The sequence below is a fragment of the Euprymna scolopes genome, chromosome 46 (genome assembly GCF_053919585.1).
Source record: "Euprymna scolopes isolate OS-2025 chromosome 46, ASM5391958v1, whole genome shotgun sequence".
Classification (NCBI taxonomy): domain Eukaryota; kingdom Metazoa; phylum Mollusca; class Cephalopoda; order Sepiida; family Sepiolidae; genus Euprymna; species Euprymna scolopes.
This window is the reverse complement of record NC_136527.1, coordinates 54,734,510-54,749,575: the sequence shown is the minus strand read 5'-3', so window position 1 is coordinate 54,749,575 and position 15,066 is coordinate 54,734,510.

Below are 15,066 nucleotides of genomic sequence, written 5' to 3'. Positions count from 1 at the left end.
TGTTTTCCTTTTGATTGAAGTAATTGTTTTTATAGTAATGTTTGTTTTTATCTTTTAGATATAAATACTTTTTGTTAAAATATAATTCAGAAAAATCTATATTTACCAGTTATTGATTGAAGAAATTGTTTTCCTTTTGATTGAAGTAATTGTGTTTATAGTAATGTTTGTTTTTATCTTTTAGATATAAATACTTTTTGGTCAAATATAATTCAGAAAAATCTATATTTACCAGTTATTGATGGAAGAAATTGTTTTCATTTTGATTAACGTAATTGTTTTTATAGTAATGTTTGTTTTTATCTTTTAGATACATATTATTTTTGGTCAAATATAATTCACAAAAATCTATATTTACCAGTTATTGATCGAAGAAATTGTTTCCCTTTTGATTGAAGTAATTGTGTTTATAGTAATGTTTGTTTTTATCTTTTAGATATAAATAATTTTTGGTCAAATATAATTCAGAAAAATCTATATTTACCAGTTATTGATGGAAGAAATTGTTTTACTTTTGATTGAAGTAATTGTTTTTATAGTAATGTTTGTTTTTATCTTTTAGATAAAATACTTTTTGGTCAAATATAATCAGAAAAAATCTATATTTACCAGTTATTAATGGAAGAAATTGTTTTCCTTTTGATTGAAGTAATTGTTTTTATAGTAATGTTTGTTTTTATCTTTTAGATACAAATACTTTTTGGTCAAATATAATTCAGAAAAATATATATTTACCAGTTATTGATGGAAGAAATTGTTTTCATTTTGATTGAAGTAATTGTTTTTATAGTAATGTTTGTTTTTATCTTTTAGATACAAATACTTTTTGTTAAAATATAATTCAGAAAAATCTATATTTACCAGTTATTGATTGAAGAAATTGTTTTCCTTTTGATTGAAGTAATTTTTTTTATAGTAATGTTTGTTTTTATCTTTTAGATATAAATACTTTTTGGTCAAATATAATTAAGAACAATCTATATTTACCAGTTATTGATGGAAGAAATTGTTTTCCTTTTGATTAACGTAATTGTTTTTATAGTAATGTTTGTTTTTATCTTTTAGATACAAATACTTTTTGGTCAAATATAATTCACAAAAATCTATATTTTACAGTTATTGATCGAAGAAATTGTTTCCCTTTTGATTGAAGTAATTGTGTTTATAGTAATGTTTGTTTTTATCTTTTAGATATAAATAATTTTTGGTCAAATATAATTCAGAAAAATCTATATTTACCAGTTATTGATGGAAGAAATTGTTTTCCTTTTGATTGAAGTAATTGTTTTTACAGTAATGTTTGTTTTTATCTTTTAGATATAAATACTTTTTGGTCAAATATTATCAGAAAAAAATCTATATTTACCAGTTATTAATCGACGAAATTGTTTTCCTTTTGATTGAAGTAATTGTTTTTATAGTAATGTTTGTTTTTATCTTTTAGATAAAATACTTTCTGGTAAAAATATAATTCAGAAAAATCTATATTTACCAGTTATTGATCGACGAAATTTTTTTCCTTTTGATTGAAGTAATTGTTTTTATAGTAATGTTTGTTTTTATCTTTTAGATACAAATACGTTTTGGTCAAATATAATTCAGAAAAATCTATATTTACCAGTTATTGATGGAAGAAATTGTTTTCCTTTTGATTGAAGTAATTGTTTTTTTAGTAATGTTTGTTTTTATCTTTTAGATACAAATACTTTTTGGTCCAATATAATTCAGAAAAAATCTATATTTAGCAGTTAGTGATAGAAGACATTGTTTTCCTTTTGATTGAAGTAATTGTTTTTATAGTAATGTTTGTTTTTATCTTTTAGATATAAATACCTTTTGGTCAAATATAATTCAGAAAAATCTATATTTACCAGTTATTGATGGAAGAAATTGTTTTCCTTTTGATTAACGTAATTGTTTTTATAGTAATGTTTGTTTTTATCTTTTAGATATAAATAAATTTTGGTCCAATATAATTCAGAAAAATCTATATTTACCAGTTATTAATGGAAGAAATTGTTTTCCTTTTGATTAACGTAATTGTTTTTATAGTAATGTTCGTTTTTATCTTTTAGATACAAATACTTTTTGGTCAAATATAATTCACAAAAATCTATATTTACCAGTTATTGATCGAAGAAATTGTTTCCCTTTTGATTGAAGTAATTGTGTTTATAGTAATGTTTGTTTTTATCTTTTAGATATGAATAATTTTTGGTCAAATATAATTCAGAAAAATCTATATTTACCAGTTAGTGATGGAAGAAATTGTTTTCCTTTTGATTGAAGTAATTGTTTTTATAGTAATGTTTTTTTTATCTTTTAGATATAAATACTTTTTGGTCAAATATAATCCGAAAATAAATCTATATTTACCAGTTATAAATGGAAGAAATTGTTTTCCTTTTGATTGAAGTAATTGTTTTTATAGTAATGTTTGTTTTTATCTTTTAGATACAAATACTTTTTGGTGAAATATAATTCAGAAAGATCTATATTTACCAGTTATTGATCGACGAAATTGTTTTCCTTTTGAGTGAAGTAATTGTTTTTATAGTAATGTTTGTTTTTATCTTTTAGATATAAATACTTTTTGGTCAAATATAATTCAGAAAAATCTATATTTACCAGTTATTAATGGAAGAAATTGTTTTCCTTTTGATTGAAGTAATTGTTTTTATTGTAAATGTTTGTTTTTATCTTTTAGATACAAATACTTTTTGGTCAAATATAATTCAGAAAAATCAATATTTACCGGTTATTAATGGAAGAAATTGTTTTCCTTTTGATTGAAGTAATTGTTTTTATAGTAAATGTTTGTTTTTATCTTATAGATACAAATAATTTTTGGTCAAATATAATTCAGAAAAATATATATTTACCAGTTATTGATGGAAGAAATTGTTTTCATTTTGATTGAAGTAATTGTTTTTATAGTAATGTTTGTTTTTATCTTTTAGATACAAATACTTTTTGTTAAAATATAATTCAGAAAAATCTATATTTACCAGTTATTGATTGAAGAAATTGTTTTCCTTTTGATTGAAGTAATTTTTTTTATAGTAATGTTTGTTTTTATCTTTTAGATATAAATACTTTTTGGTCAAATATAATTAAGAACAATCTATATTTACCAGTTATTGATGGAAGAAATTGTTTTCCTTTTGATTAACGTAATTGTTTTTATAGTAATGTTTGTTTTTATCTTTTAGATACAAATACTTTTTGGTCAAATATAATTCACAAAAATCTATATTTTACAGTTATTGATCGAAGAAATTGTTTCCCTTTTGATTGAAGTAATTGTGTTTATAGTAATGTTTGTTTTTATCTTTTAGATATAAATAATTTTTGGTCAAATATAATTCAGAAAAATCTATATTTACCAGTTATTGATGGAAGAAATTGTTTTCCTTTTGATTGAAGTAATTGTTTTTACAGTAATGTTTGTTTTTATCTTTTAGATATAAATACTTTTTGGTCAAATATTATCAGAAAAAAATCTATATTTACCAGTTATTAATCGACGAAATTGTTTTCCTTTTGATTGAAGTAATTGTTTTTATAGTAATGTTTGTTTTTATCTTTTAGATAAAATACTTTCTGGTAAAAATATAATTCAGAAAAATCTATATTTACCAGTTATTGATCGACGAAATATTTTTCCTTTTGATTGAAGTAATTGTTTTTATAGTAATGTTTGTTTTTATCTTTTAGATACAAATACGTTTTGGTCAAATATAATTCAGAAAAATCTATATTTACCAGTTATTGATGGAAGAAATTGTTTTCCTTTTGATTGAAGTAATTGTTTTTTTAGTAATGTTTGTTTTTATCTTTTAGATACAAATACTTTTTGGTCCAATATAATTCAGAAAAAATCTATATTTAGCAGTTAGTGATAGAAGACATTGTTTTCCTTTTGATTGAAGTAATTGTTTTTATAGTAATGTTTGTTTTTATCTTTTAGATATAAATACCTTTTGGTCAAATATAATTCAGAAAAATCTATATTTACCAGTTATTGATGGAAGAAATTGTTTTCCTTTTGATTAACGTAATTGTTTTTATAGTAATGTTTGTTTTTATCTTTTAGATATAAATAAATTTTGGTCCAATATAATTCAGAAAAATCTATATTTACCAGTTATTAATGGAAGAAATTGTTTTCCTTTTGATTAACGTAATTGTTTTTATAGTAATGTTCGTTTTTATCTTTTAGATACAAATACTTTTTGGTCAAATATAATTCACAAAAATCTATATTTACCAGTTATTGATCGAAGAAATTGTTTCCCTTTTGATTGAAGTAATTGTGTTTATAGTAATGTTTGTTTTTATCTTTTAGATATGAATAATTTTTGGTCAAATATAATTCAGAAAAATCTATATTTACCAGTTAGTGATGGAAGAAATTGTTTTCCTTTTTATTGAAGTAATTGTTTTTATAGTAATGTTTTTTTTATCTTTTAGATATAAATACTTTTTGGTCAAATATAATCCGAAAATAAATCTATATTTACCAGTTATAAATGGAAGAAATTGTTTTCCTTTTGATTGAAGTAATTGTTTTTATAGTAATGTTTGTTTTTATCTTTTAGATACAAATACTTTTTGGTGAAATATAATTCAGAAAGATCTATATTTACCAGTTATTGATCGACGAAATTGTTTTCCTTTTGAGTGAAGTAATTGTTTTTATAGTAATGTTTGTTTTTATCTTTTAGATATAAATACTTTTTGGTCAAATATAATTCAGAAAAATCTATATTTACCAGTTATTAATGGAAGAAATTGTTTTCCTTTTGATTGAAGTAATTGTTTTTATTGTAAATGTTTGTTTTTATCTTTTAGATACAAATACTTTTTGGTCAAATATAATTCAGACAAAATCTATATTTACCGGTTATTAATGGAAGATATTGTTTTCCTTTTGATTGAAGTAATTGTTTTTATAGTAATGTTTGTTTTTATCTTTTAGATACAAATACTTTTTGGTCAAATATAATTCAGAAAAATCAATATTTACCGGTTATTAATGGAAGAAATTGTTTTCCTTTTGATTGAAGTAATTGTTTTTATAGTAAATGTTTGTTTTTATCTTATAGATACAAATAATTTTTGGTCAAATATAATTCAGAAAAATCTATATTTTCCAGTTATTGATGGAAGAAATTGGTTTCCTTTTGATTGAAGTAATTGTTTTTATAGTAATGTTTGTTTTTATCTTCTAGATATAAATACTTTTTGGTCAAATATAATCAGAAAAAATCTATATTTACCAGTTATTGATGGAGAAGATTTTTTTTCCTTTTGATTGAAGTAATTGTTTTTTTAGTAATGTTTGTTTTTATCTTTTAGATACAAATACTTTTTGGTAAAATATAATCAGAAAAAAATCTATATTTACCAGTTATTGATTGAAGAAATTGTTTTACTTTTGATTGAAGTAATTGTTTTTATAGTAATGTTTGTTTTTATCTTTTAGATACAAATACTTTTTGGTCAAATATAATTCAGAAAAATCTATATTTTCCAGTTATTAATGGAAGAGATTGTTTTCCTTTTGATTGAAGTAATTGTTTTTATAGTAATGTTTGTTTTTATCTGTTAGATATAAATACTTTTTGGTAAAATATAATCAGAAAAATCAATATTTACCAGTTATTGATGGAAGAGATTTTTTCCTTTTGATTGAAGTAATTGTTTTTATAGTAATGTTTGTTTTTATCTTTTAGATACAAATACTTTTTGGTCAAATATAATCAGAAAAAATCTATATTTACCAGTTATTGATTGAAGAAATTGTTTTCCTTTTGATTGAAGTAATTGTTTTTATAGTAATGTTTGTTTTTATCTTTTAGATATAAATACTTTTTGGTCAAATATAATCAGAAAAAATCTATATTTACCTGTTATTGATTGAAGAAATTGTTTCCTTTTGATTGAAGTAATTGTTTTTATAGTAATATTTGTTTTTTATCTTTTAGATATAAATAATTTTTGGTCAAATATAATTCAGAAAAATCTATACTTACCAGTTATTGATGGAAGAAATTGTTTTCCTTTTGATTAACGTAATTGTTTTTATAGTAATGTTTGTTTTTATCTTTTAGATATAAATACTTTTTGGTCAAATATAATTCAGAAAAATCTATATTTACCAGTTATTGATGGAAGACATTGTTTTCCTTTTGATTGAAGTAATTGTTTTTATAGTAATGTTTGTTTTTATCTTTTAGATATAAATACGTTTTGGTCAAATATAATTCAGAAAAATCTATATTTACCACTTATTGATGGAAGAAATTGTTTTCCTTTTGATTGAAGTAATTGTTTTTATAGTAAAGTTTGTTTTTATCTTTTAGATAAAAATACTTGTTGGTCAAATATAATTCAGAAAAAATCTATATTTACCAGTTATTAATTGAAGAAATTGTTTTCCTTTTGATTGAAGTAATTGTTTTTATAGTAATGTTTGTTTTTATCTTTTAGATACAAATACTTTTTGTCAAATATAATTCAGAAAAATCTATATTTACCAGTTATTGATGGAAGAAATTGTTTTCCTTTTGATTGAAGTAATTGTTTTTATAGTAATGTTTGTTTTTATCTTTTAGATATAAATAATTTTTGGTCAAATATAATTCAGAAAAATATATTTACCAGTTATTGATGGAAGAGATTTTTTCCTTTTGATTGAAGTAATTGTTTTTATAGTAAAGTTTGTTTTTATCTTTTAGATACAAATACTTGTTGGTCAAATATAATTCAGAAAAAATCTATATTTACCAGTTATTAATTGAAGAAATTGTTTTCCTTTTGATTGAAGTAATTGTTTTTATAGTAATGTTTGTTTTTATCTTTTAGATACAAATACTTTTTGTCAAATATAATTCAGAAAAATCTATATTTACCAGTTATTGATGGAAGAAATTGTTTTCCTTTTGATTGAAGTAATTGTTTTTATAGTAATGTTTGTTTTTATCTTTTAGATATAAATAATTTTTGGTCAAATATAATTCAGAAAAATATATTTACCAGTTATTGATGGAAGAGATTTTTTCCTTTTGATTGAAGTAATTGTTTTTTATAGTAATGTTTGTTTTTATCTTTTAGATATAAATACTTTTTGGTCAAATATTATTCAGAAAAAATCTATATTTACCAGTTATTGATTGAAGATATTGTTTTCCTTTTGATTGAAGTAATTGTTTTTATAGTAATGTTTGTTTTTATCTTTTAGATACAAATACTTTTTGGTCAAATATAATCAGAAAAAATCTATATTTACCAGTTATTGATGGAAGAAATTGTTTTCCTTTTGATTGAAGTAATTGTTTTTATAGTAATGTTTGTTTTTATCTTTTAGATATAAATACTTTTTGGTCAAATATAATCAGAAAAAATCTATATTTACCTGTTATTGATTGAAGAAATTGTTTCCTTTTGATTGAAGTAATTGTTTTTATAGTAATATTTGTTTTTTATCTTTTAGATATAAATAATTTTTGGTCAAATATAATTCAGAAAAATCTATACTTACCAGTTATTGATGGAAGAAATTGTTTTCCTTTTGATTGAAGTAATTGTTTTTATAGTAATGTTTGTTTTTATCTTTTAGATAAATATACTTTTTGGTCAAATATAATTCAGAAAAATATATATTTACCAGTTATTGATGGAAGAAATTGTTTTCCTTTTGATAGAAGTAATTGTTTTTATAGTAATGTTTGTTTTTATCTTTTAGATATAAATACGTTTTGGTCAAATATAATTCAGAAAAATCTATATTTACCAGTTATTGATGGAAGAGATTTTTTCCTTTTGATTGAAGTAATTGTTTTTATAGTAATGTTTGTTTTTATCTTTTAGATATAAATACTTTTTGGTCAAATATAATTAAGAAAAATCTATATTTACCAGTTATTGATGGAAGAAATTGTTTTCCTGTTGATTGAAGTAATTGTTTTTATAGTAATGTTTGTTTTTATCTTTTAGATACAAATAATTTTTGGTCAAATATAATTCAGAAAAATGTATACTTACCAGTTATTAATGGAAGAAATTGTTTTCCTTTTGATTAAAGTAATTGTTTTTATAGTAATGTTTGTTTTTATCTTTTAGATATAAATACTTTTTGGTCAAATATAATTCAGAAAAATCTATATTTACCAGTTATTGATGGAAGAAATTGTTTTCCTTTTGATTGAAGTAATTGTTTTTATAGTAATGTTTGTTTTTATCTTTTAGATATAAATACTTTTTGTTAAAATATAATTCAGAAAAATCTATATTTACCAGTTATTGATTGAAGAAATTGTTTTCCTTTTGATTGAAGTAATTGTTTTTATAGTAATGTTTGTTTTTATCTTTTTGATATAAATACTTTTTGGTCAAATATAATTCAGAAAAATCTATATTTACCAGTTATTGATGGAAGAAATTGTTTTCATTTTGATTAACGTAATTGTTTTTATAGTAATGTTTGTTTTTATCTTTTAGATACATATTATTTTTGGTCAAATATAATTCACAAAAATCTATATTTACCAGTTATTGATCGAAGAAATTGTTTCCCTTTTGATTGAAGTAATTGTGTTTATAGTAATGTTTGTTTTTATCTTTTAGATATAAATAATTTTTGGTCAAATATAATTCAGAAAAATCTATATTTACCAGTTATTGATTGAAGAAATTGTTTTCCTTTTGATTGAAGTAATTGTTTTTATAGTAATGTTTGTTTTTATCTTTTAGATACAAATACTTTTTGGTCAAATATAATCAGAAAAAATCTATATTTACCAGTTATTGATTGAAGAAATTGTTTTCCTTTTGATTGAAGTAATTGTTTTTATAGTAAAGTTTGTTTTTATCTTTTAGATACAAATACTTGTTGGTCAAATATTATTCAGAAAAAATCTATATTTACCAGTTATTAATTGAAGAAATTGTTTTCCTTTTGATTGAAGTAATTGTTTTTATAGTAATGTTTGTTTTTATCTTTTAGATACAAATAGTTTTTGTCAAATATAATTCAGAAAAATCTATATTTACCAGTTATTGATGGAAGAAATTGTTTTCCTTTTGATTGAAGTAATTGTTTTTATAGTAATGTTTGTTTTTATCTTTTAGATATAAATAATTTTTGGTCAAATATAATTCAGAAAAATATATTTACCAGTTATTGATGGAAGAGATTTTTTCCTTTTGATTGAAGTAATTGTTTTTTATAGTAATGTTTGTTTTTATCTTTTAGATATAAATACTTTTTGGTCAAATATTATTCAGAAAAAATCTATATTTACAAGTTATTGATGGAAGATATTGTTTTCCTTTTGATTGAAGTAATTGTTTTTATAGTAATGTTTGTTTTTATCTTTTAGATACAAATACTTTTTGGTCAAATATAATCAGAAAAAATCTATATTTACCAGTTATTGATTGAAGAAATTGTTTCCTTTTGATTGAAGTAATTGTTTTTATAGTAATGTTTGTTTTTATCTTTTAGATACAAATAATTTTTGGTCAAATATAATTCAGAAAAATATATATTTACCAGTTATTGATGGAAGAAATTGTTTTCCTTTTGATAGAAGTAATTGTTTTTATAGTAATGTTTGTTTTTATCTTTTAGATATAAATACGTTTTGGTCAAATATAATTCAGAAAAATCTATATTTACCAGTTATTGATGGAAGAGATTTTTTCCTTTTGATTGAAGTAATTGTTTTTATAGTAATGTTTGTTTTTATCTTTTAGATATAAATACTTTTTGGTCAAATATAATTCAGAAAAATCTATATTTACCAGTTATTGATGGAAGAAATTGTTTTCCTTTTGATTGAAGTAATTGTTTTTATAGTAATGTTTGTTTTTATCTTTTAGATATAAATACTTTTTGTTAAAATATAATTCAGAAAAATCTATATTTACCAGTTATTGATTGAAGAAATTGTTTTCCTTTTGATTGAAGTAATTGTTTTTATAGTAATGTTTGTTTTTATCTTTTAGATATAAATACTTTTTGGTCAAATATAATTCAGAAAAATCTATATTTACCAGTTATTGATGGAAGAAATTGTTTTCATTTTGATTAACGTAATTGTTTTTATAGTAATGTTTGTTTTTATCTTTTAGATACATATTATTTTTGGTCAAATATAATTCACAAAAATCTATATTTACCAGTTATTGATCGAAGAAATTGTTTCCCTTTTGATTGAAGTAATTGTGTTTATAGTAATGTTTGTTTTTATCTTTTAGATATAAATAATTTTTGGTCAAATATAATTCAGAAAAATCTATATTTACCAGTTATTGATGGAAGAAATTGTTTTACTTTTGATTGAAGTAATTGTTTTTATAGTAATGTTTGTTTTTATCTTTTAGATAAAATACTTTTTGGTCAAATATAATCAGAAAAAATCTATATTTACCAGTTATTAATGGAAGAAATTGTTTTCCTTTTGATTGAAGTAATTGTTTTTATAGTAATGTTTGTTTTTATCTTTTAGATACAAATACTTTTTGGTCAAATATAATTCAGAAAAATCTATATTTACCAGTTATTGATGGAAGAAATTGTTTTCATTTTGATTGAAGTAATTGTTTTTATAGTAATGTTTGTTTTTATCTTTTAGATATAAATACTTTTTGGTCAAATATAATCAGAAAAAAATCTATATTTACCAGTTATAAATGGAAGAAATTGTTTTCCTTTTGATTGAAGTAATTGTTTTTATAGTAATGGTTGTTTTTATCTTTTAGATATAAATACTTTTTGGTCAAATATAATTCAGAAAAATCTATATTTACCAGTTATTAATTGAAGAAATTGTTTTCCTTTTGATTGAAGTAATTGTTTTTATAGTAATGTTTGTTTTTATCTTTTAGATACAAATACTTTTTGGTCAAATATAATTCACAAAAATCTATATTTTACAGTTATTGATCGAAGAAATTGTTTCCCTTTTGATTGAAGTAATTGTGTTAAATAGTAATGTTTGTTTTTATCTTTTAGATATAAATAATTTTTGGTCAAATATAATTCAGAAAAATCTATATTTACCAGTTATTGATGGAAGAAATTGTTTTCCTTTTGATTGAAGTAATTGTTTTTACAGTAATGTTTGTTTTTATCTTTTAGATATAAATACTTTTTGGTCAAATATTATCAGAAAAAAATCTATATTTACCAGTTATTAATCGACGAAATTGTTTTCCTTTTGATTGAAGTAATTGTTTTTATAGTAATGTTTGTTTTTATCTTTTAGATAAAATACTTTCTGGTAAAAATATAATTCAGAAAAATCTATATTTACCAGTTATTGATCGACGAAATTTTTTTCCTTTTGATTGAAGTAATTGTTTTTATAGTAATGTTTGTTTTTATCTTTTAGATACAAATACGTTTCGGTCAAATATAATTCAGAAAAATCTATATTTACCAGTTATTGATGGAAGAAATTGTTTTCCTTTTGATTGAAGTAATTGTTTTTTTAGTAATGTTTGTTTTTATCTTATAGATACAAATACTTTTTGGTCCAATATAATTCAGAAAAAAATCTATATTTAGCAGTTAGTGATGGAAGACATTGTTTTCCTTTTGATTGAAGTAATTGTTTTTATAGTAATGTTTGTTTTTATCTTTTAGATATAAATACTTTTTGGTCAAATATAATTCAGAAAAATCTATATTTACCAGTTATTGATGGAAGAAATTGTTTTCCTTTTGATTAACGTAATTGTTTTTATAGTAATGTTTGTTTTTATCTTTTAGATATAAATAAATTTTGGTCCAATATAATTCAGAAAAATCTATATTTACCAGTTATTAATGGAAGAAATTGTTTTCCTTTTGATTAACGTAATTGTTTTTATAGTAATGTTTGTTTTTATCTTTTAGATACAAATACTTTTTGGTCAAATATAATTCACAAAAATCTATATTTACCAGTTATTGATCGAAGAAATTGTTTCCCTTTTGATTGAAGTAATTGTGTTTATAGTAATGTTTGTTTTTATCTTTTAGATATGAATAATTTTTGGTCAAATATAATTCAGAAAAATCTATATTTACCAGTTAGTGATGGAAGAAATTGTTTTCCTTTTGATTGAAGTAATTGTTTTTATAGTAATGTTTTTTTTATCTTTTAGATATAAATACTTTTTGGTCAAATATAATCCGAAAAAAAATCTATATTTACCAGTTATAAATGGAAGAAATTGTTTTCCTTTTGATTGAAGTAATTGTTTTTATAGTAATGTTTGTTTTTATCTTTTAGATACAAATACTTTTTGGTGAAATATAATTCAGAAAGATCTATATTTACCAGTTATTGATCGACGAAATTGTTTTCCTTTTGAGTGAAGTAATTGTTTTTATAGTAATGTTTGTTTTTATCTTTTAGATATAAATACTTTTTGGTCAAATATAATTCAGAAAAATCTATATTTACCAGTTATTAATGGAAGAAATTGTTTTCCTTTTGATTGAAGTAATTGTTTTTATTGTAAATGTTTGTTTTTATCTTTTAGATACAAATACTTTTTGGTCAAATATAATTCAGACAAAATCTATATTTTCCAGTTATTGATGGAAGAAATTGGTTTCCTTTTGATTGAAGTAATTGTTTTTATAGTAATGTTTGTTTTTATCTTCTAGATATAAATACTTTTTGGTCAAATATAATCAGAAAAAATCTATATTTACCAGTTATTGATGGAGAAGATTTTTTTTCCTTTTGATTGAAGTAATTGTTTTTTTAGTAATGTTTGTTTTTATCTTTTAGATACAAATACTTTTTGGTAAAATATAATCAGAAAAAAATCTATATTTACCAGTTATTGATTGAAGAAATTGTTTTACTTTTGATTGAAGTAATTGTTTTTATAGTAATGTTTGTTTTTATCCTTTAGATACAAATACTTTTTGGTCAAATATAATTCAGAAAAATCTATATTTTCCAGTTATTAATGGAAGAGATTGTTTTCCTTTTGATTGAAGTAATTGTTTTTATAGTAATGTTTGTTTTTATCTGTTAGATATAAATACTTTTTGGTCAAATATAATCAGAAAAATCAATATTTACCAGTTATTGATGGAAGAGATTTTTTCCTTTTGATTGAAGTAATTGTTTTTATAGTAATGTTTGTTTTTATCTTTTAGATACAAATACTTTTTGGTCAAATATAATCAGAAAAAATCTATATTTACCAGTTATTGATTGAAGAAATTGTTTTCCTTTTGATTGAAGTAATTGTTTTTATAGTAATGTTTGTTTTTATCTTTTAGATATAAATACTTTTTGGTCAAATATAATTCAGAAAAATCTATACTTACCAGTTATTGATGGAAGAAATTGTTTTCCTTTTGATTAACGTAATTGTTTTTATAGTAATGTTTGTTTTTATCTTTTAGATATAAATACTTTTTGGTCAAATATAATTCAGAAAAATCTATATTTACCAGTTATTGATGGAAGACATTGTTTCCCTTTTGATTGAAGTAATTGTGTTTATAGTAATGTTTGTTTTTATCTTTTAGATATAAATAATTTTTGGTCAAATATAATTCAGAAAAATCTATATTTACCAGTTATTGATTGAAGAAATTGTTTTCCTTTTGATTGAAGTAATTGTTTTTATAGTAATGTTTGTTTTTATCTTTTAGATACAAATACTTTTTGGTCAAATATAATCAGAAAAAATCTATATTTACCAGTTATTGATTGAAGAAATTGTTTTCCTTTTGATTGAAGTAATTGTTTTTATAGTAAAGTTTGTTTTTATCTTTTAGATACAAATACTTGTTGGTCAAATATTATTCAGAAAAAATCTATATTTACCAGTTATTAATTGAGGAAATTGTTTTCCTTTTGATTGAAGTAATTGTTTTTATAGTAATGTTTGTTTTTATCTTTTAGATACAAATACTTTTTGTCAAATATAATTAAGAAAAATCTATATTTACCAGTTATTGATGGAAGAAATTGTTTTCCTTTTGATTGAAGTAATTGTTTTTATAGTAATGTTTGTTTTTATCTTTTAGATATAAATAATTTTTGGTCAAATATAATTCAGAAAAATATATTTACCAGTTATTGATGGAAGAGATTTTTTCCTTTTGATTGAAGTAATTGTTTTTTATAGTAATGTTTGTTTTTATCTTTTAGATATAAATACTTTTTGGTCAAATATTATTCAGAAAAAATCTATATTTACCAGTTATTGATGGAAGAGATTTTTTCCTTTTGATTGAAGTAATTGTTTTTATAGTAATGTTTGTTTTTATCTTTTAGATACAAATACTTTTTGGTCAAATATAATCTGAAAAAATCTATATTTACCAGTTATTGATTGAAGAAATTGTTTTCCTTTTGATTGAAGTAATTGTTTTTATAGTAATGTTTGTTTTTATCTTTTAGATATAAATACTTTTTGGTCAAATATAATTCAGAAAAATCTATACTTACCAGTTATTGATGGAAGAAATTGTTTTCCTTTTGATTGAAGTAATTGTTTTTATAGTAATGTTTGTTTTTATCTTTTAGATACAAATACTTTTTGGTCAAATATAATTCAGAAAAATCTATATTTTCCAGTTATTAATGGAAGAGATTGTTTTCCTTTTGATTGAAGTAATTGTTTTTATAGTAATGTTTGTTTTTATCTGTTAGATATAAATACTTTTTGGTCAAATATAATCAGAAAAATCAATATTTACCAGTTATTGATGGAAGAGATTTTTTCCTTTTGATTGAAGTAATTGTTTTTATAGTAATGTTTGTTTTTATCTTTTAGATACAAATACTTTTTGGTCAAATATAATCAGAAAAAATCTATATTTACCAGTTATTGATTGAAGAAATTGTTTTCCTTTTGATTGAAGTAATTGTTTTTATAGTAATGTTTGTTTTTATCTTTTAGATATAAATACTTTTTGGTCAAATATAATTCAGAAAAATCTATACTTACCAGTTATTGATGGAAGAAATTGTTTTCCTTTTGATTAACGTAATTGTTTTTATAGTAATGTTTGTTTTTATCTTTTAGATATAAATA